The following is a 6333-nucleotide window of genomic DNA, read 5'->3' as shown; positions in this document are numbered from 1 at the left end:
GACCAGATGGCTTCACAGGCAAATTCTACAAACATTTAGAGAAGAGCTAACACCTATCCTTCTCAAAGTCTTCCAAAATATAGCAGAGGGAGGAACACTCCCAAACTCATTCTACGAGGCCACCATCACCCTGATACCAAAACCAGACAAAGGTGTTACAGAAAAAGAAAACTACAGGCTAATATCTCTGATGAACATAGATGCAAAAATCCTCAACAAAATACTAGCAAACAGAATCCAACAGCACATTAAAAGGATCATACACCATGATCAAGTGGGGTTTATCCCAGGAATGCAAGTATTCTTCAATATATGCAAATCAATCAATGTGATACACCATATTAACAAATTGAAGGAGAAAAACCATATGATCATCTCAATAGATCCAGAAAAAGGTTCTGACAAAATTCAACACCCATTTATGATAAAAACTCTCCAGAAAGTAGGCATAGAGGGAACTTACCTCAACATAATAAAGGCCATATATGACAAACCCACAGCCAAAATCGTTCTCAATGGTGAAAAACTGAAACCATTTCCTCTAAGATCAGGAACAAGGTAAGGTTGCCCACAGTCACCACTCTTATTCAACACAGTTTTGGAAGATTTAGCCACAGCAATCAGAGCAGGAAAAGAAATAAAAGGAATCCAAAGTGGAAAAGAAAAAGTAAAACTGTCACTGTTTGCAGATGACATGATACTATACATAGACAACCTAAAGATGCTACCACAAAACTACTACAGCTAATCAATGAATTTGGTAGAGTAGCAGGATACAAAATTAATGCACAGAAATCTCTTGCATTCCTATACACTAATGATGAAATATCTGAAAGAGAAATTAAGGAAACACTCCCATTTACCACTGCAACAAAAAGAATAAAATACCTAGGAATAAACCTACCTAAGGAGACAAAAGACCTGTATGCAGAAAACTATAAGACACTGATGAAAGAAATTAAAGATGATACAAACAGGTGGAGAGATATACTATGTTCTTGGATTGGAAGAATCAACATTGTGAAAATGACTATACTACCCAAAGCAATCTACACATTCAATGCAATCCCTATCAAACTATCAATGGCATTTTTCACAGAATTAGAACAAAAAATCGCACAATTTGTATGGAAACACAAAAGACCCCGAATAGCCAAAACAATCTTGAGAAAGAAAAACGGAGCTGGAGGAATCAGGCTCCCAGACTTCAGACTATACTACAAAGCTGCAGTAATCCAGACAGTACGGTACTGGCACAAAAACAGAAATATATATCAATGGAACAGGACAGAAAGCCCAGAGATAAACCCATGCACATATGGTCACCTTATCCTTGATAAAGGAGGCAAGAATATACAATGGAGAAAAGACAGCCTCTTCAATAAGTGGTGCTGGGAAAACTGGACAGCTACATGTAAAAGAATGAAATTAGAACACTCCCTAACACCATACACAAAAATAAACTCAAAATGGATTAAAGACCTAAATGTAAGGCCAGACACTATAAAACTCTTAGAGGAAAACATAGGCAGAACACTCTATGACATAAATCACAAGATCCTTTTTGACCCAACTCCTAGAGAAGTGGAAATAAAAACAAAAATAAACAAATGGGACCTAATGAAACTTAAAAGCTTTTGCACAGCAAAGGAAACCATAAACAAGATGAAAAGACAACCCTCAGAATGGGAGAAAATATTTGCAAATGAAGCAACTGACAAAGGATTAATCTCTAAATATACAGGCAGCTCATGCAGCTCAATATCAAAAAAACAAACAACTGAATCCAAAAATGGCAGAAGACCTAAATAGACATTTCTCCAAAGAAGATATACAGATTGCCAACAAACACATGAAAGGATGCTCCACATCACTAGTCATTAGAGAAATGCAAATCAAAACTACAATGAGGTATCACCTCACACCAGTCAGAATGGCCATCATCAAAAAATCTACAAACAATAAATGCTGGAGAGGGTGTGGAGAAAAGGGAACCCTCTTGCACTGTTGGTGGGAATGTAAATTGATACAGCCACTATGGAGAACAGTATGGAGGTTCCTTAAAAACTAAAAATAGAACTACCATACGAGCCAGCAATCCCATTACTGGGCATATATCCTGAGAAAACCATAATTCAAAAAGAGTCATGTACCACAATGTTCATTGCAGCACTATTTACCATAGCCAGGACATGGAAGCAACCTAAGTGTCCAGCGACAGATGAATGGATAAAGAAGATGTGGCACATATATACAATGGAATATTACTCAGCCATAAAAAGAAACGACATTGAATTATTTGTAGTGAGGTGGATGGACGTAGAGTCTGTCATACAGAGTGAAGTAAGTCAGAAACAGAAAAACAAATACCGTATGCTAACACATATATACGGAATCTACAAAAAAAAATGGTTCTAATGAACCTAGGGGCAGGACAGGAATAAAGACACAGACATAGGGAATGGACTTGAGGACATGGGGAGGGGGAAGATTAAGCTGGGACGAAGTGCGAAAGTAGCATTGACATATATACACTACCAAAAGTAAAATAGATAGCTAGTGGGAAGCAGCTGCATGGCACAGGGAGATCAGCTCGGTGCTTTGCGACCACCTAGAGGGGTGGGATAGGGAGGGTGTGAGGGAGACGCCAAGAGGGAGGGGATATGGGGATATACGTAGGCATATAGCTGATTCACTTTGTTATACAGCAGAAAGTAACAGAACACTGTAAAGCAATTATACTCCAATAAAGATGTTAAAAAAAAATGTGGCTGCTCTGAACTGAGATGCTGAAGTGTAAAATACATACCAGATTTCAAAGACAGTACTGAAAAGAAAAGGAAAGTATCTTAATTATTCTTAATATTGATTACATGTTAAAATGATAATATTTTGGATATACTGAATTAAACAAAATAAACTATTGAAATTAATTTCATTTTTTTTTCACTTTTTAAAATATGGCCACTAGAAAATCTTAAATTCCATATGTAATTCTACACACTTGCTATCACCAGAAGGAGCCACTTACTTCATTTCACTAAACATCCATGAACATCCTAGATATCTTTCCAAGTCAGAATACAGATTGGTATCAGTCTTTTTAACAGATGATTAGTATCGTATTGACACATTCCTGATGGACTTTTTTTTACACTTTTACAAGCAATCCTACAGTGAACTGGAGCCTTCTATATACAGCTTCTTGGGCAGCCACACCTCATTGCTAACTCATATTTGCCTCCTGTCCTCTAAGATCCTAGCTCAAGAGACAACCACACGTGTGGTTCAGACTTTCCAACACCTCTACACTTGCGTGCTGCTTTAAAATTTTTTTCCCCAGGAAAACCAGCAGTGAGTCTCACTGTACAGGCCAAATCTCCTGATTTTCCTACAGCATGGTTTGTCAGACTTCATCTCTGTTCAGATCTTCAGCTCTGGAAACCAGACAACCAAATATAATTTCTCATATTAACCTTCTAAAGCAAAACTAATTTGACTATTGTCTTCCTCCAAGAAAGGAATCTGGTTTGTATTAACTTAAACTCTTAGTGAATAATAAAAGTTGTTTTTTTCCCCTTCTCTTAGGAGAACAGACATAATATGAAAATTAATTTTCTCTGTTGGCCCTAAGAGCCCATTATGTCAGCCCGATACAAGACAGCTCCCAATAGCCTTTCTCAGGAAGACTGCTGTTTTTCCAGAAGAAAATTGACAGCAGCAGATCTATTTGTGATTAAATACTTAAGGGCCTGACACACAAAAAAAGAATAATGACATAATATAGAGGGACAAAGGCTGTGAAAACAGTTCACATTAAAATGCTTGTTTACAAGCATTGGGGAAGAAAAGTCTCCTGAAAAAAAAAAAGAAAAAAAAATCTAAGAATCTAAGAGTCAGGAGAAACATAAGGAAGAAGAAAAGAAGGCAACCGAATGCATAATGGATAACTGTTCTTTTCTGATTCTGTCTTGGCCTGGAAAGCCATCTTTAGGAACACGAAAGCATTTGTCTTGGCATCAAATTTGTTCTCACAAGGCGTGGGTTATATGCATTACTAATAAGGAAGCCGCTATGTAGGAAGCAGTATCTGGGAAAGTGGAAAATATGTTTTCCATTTGTAATTCAAAATCTTCTGTCTATGTAGGGCTCTTCCCTCCCTGTGGCTAAACATAGTAAGCATAATTTAACCACTCAACTAAGGTAGTCTTTTACAATGAGTACTAAAAAATGCAGAAATCCCATTCTGTGACTCTAGGGTGACATCTGGGTATCTATAATTTGGAAAGCTTCCCAAATTTAATGGCATTTTTTTGGGCAGGGGGGCAATCCAGTATCCATTCCCCTTCTTCTGGTAATAGTACTATGATTTTTCCTTTGGGGAATCACTTCCTTGTGGTCTCTATGAAGTGATCTAACCCCTTAGTTCTGGGTTGGGCACATGACCCAGGCCCAGCCAATTAGCATGTTTTACCCCCTTCTGGCCAAAATGATTGGTTCACAGATGAGCAGAGAACCCAAGAGATCCAACGAATGTCAAGCCTGGGACGTGCCCTAGAACCTTTGAGAAAGAGGTAATATCTTTCTGCTGGGATTGTCCATTGATAGAAAGTAATCCTGGACTCATTCATTTTCTTTGCCTCCAAGAGGAAAGACCTTGAGGATAAGGTCAACCCAGAAAATGAAGAAAGATTACTGATGACATTATTTGAACACCTGGATCTATCCTCTCCTAAAGCTTGGTCTCCCCCAGCATTCTGCAGTTGCATGAACCAATGATTCTCCTCTGCTTGACATTCATAGCCTTTGATAATCTTTTTAAAAATTTTAACAACTGGTAAGGCACTAATCAGAAAAGGTGCAGTGTGTTACTAGTCCTGCTTGTGGCTGAAGGAGAACTGTTCAATGGTGATTACAACTGGGTAGCCAGGAGTAGGAATCACTCGACCACAATCCAAGCCACCACTTTTCACCTGGTATCAGAGCCACAGGCACTGCCTACTGCAAGTGGCTATGAAAGCAGAATTATGAATGATGGCTGGTAAGTATAATGAGGCAAGATTTGACTTCACTATTAGGGAAAGATAATAGAGTTGCCCAATAACAAAAAGGCTTGCAGTAGTGGGTTCCCTGACCTTAGATGTAATAAGCAGAAGTTGGATGACCAGCTGCAAGTGTTGTTGTAGAAAAGATTCCTGTATTATCCTAGAGGAGTGGTTTTCAAAATATGTCCCTGAGCCAGCAGTACTGGCATTACTTGTGAGCTTGTTAGAAATACAATTCATAGACCCACCCTGACCTAGGAAATCAGAATCTTGGGGGGGGTGGGGGAGGGGCAGAAAACGGTCTTAAGAAGCCCTCCTGGTGATTCTCATATATGTCAGGTTTGAGAACCACTATATTAGACTTGAGAGCACTGGTTCTCAAACACAGTTTCCTAAGCCCCCATCTCCAGAGACTCTGACTGAGTAAATTTAGGGTTGGGCTTGAGAATTTGCATTTCTAACAAGTTCCCAGGTGATGCTGATGCTGCTGACCCGGGGACCACACTTTAAGTACCACTGTCTGCGAGGTTGACCTAAGAGATGTCTAAAGTTCCATTCAATGTTGAGATTCTTTGACCTTGAGGATTTACGCTGCAAATCCAGTCCTACTACGTAATCCTGTTAATGCTTTGGTTCACATGTGGTCTGGCTCCACGAAGTGTTGGCAGCCAAAATGACACAGCTCAGCAAGAGAGGAGTACTTTAAAATAACTCAGGTTCATCACAAAGTCACAAAAGAAAACAGATATATTTCTTAAAATATATCTTAGAGCAACAAAAACAATAGGGAAACCTATTAGCCACACTCAGACAAAGTAGGTGTTTCTGCACCCCCTACAGGTTTTTATTTAGGCAGTCCTAACCAGTGCCCTGTGGACCTATTGTCCTTTGCCTCAATCCCTCTTTTCCTAAATCTACAGCTCAAAAAACTACAAAAAAGCAAGGCAGGACCTTGCTCTGAGGGCAGGGGAAGAGGAAAAACTGAATGGGCAAAGCTAGAATTTTAATGAGGCATGGGAAGGGAAAGGTTGAGAACCTTCACATAAACATTAATCATTTTTGTCCATAACAGTTATGATTTAGTAATGCTTTGTGCCAGACACTGTTTTTAGCACTTTGCACAAATCAGTTCACTTAAAGCTCACATCAATATTGTGAGAGCGGTGTTACTGTCATTTTACAAATGAGTTAACCAAGGCTCAGAGGGGTTAATCAACTTGTCCAAGGCCACACACACAGCAAGCAAAAAGTCAGAAACCTGAACCCAGGTCTGTGTCACTCCAAAGCC

The sequence above is a fragment of the Balaenoptera musculus genome, chromosome 6, assembly GCF_009873245.2.
Source record: "Balaenoptera musculus isolate JJ_BM4_2016_0621 chromosome 6, mBalMus1.pri.v3, whole genome shotgun sequence".
NCBI lineage: Eukaryota > Metazoa > Chordata > Mammalia > Artiodactyla > Balaenopteridae > Balaenoptera > Balaenoptera musculus.
This window is presented reverse-complemented; position numbering follows the sequence as displayed.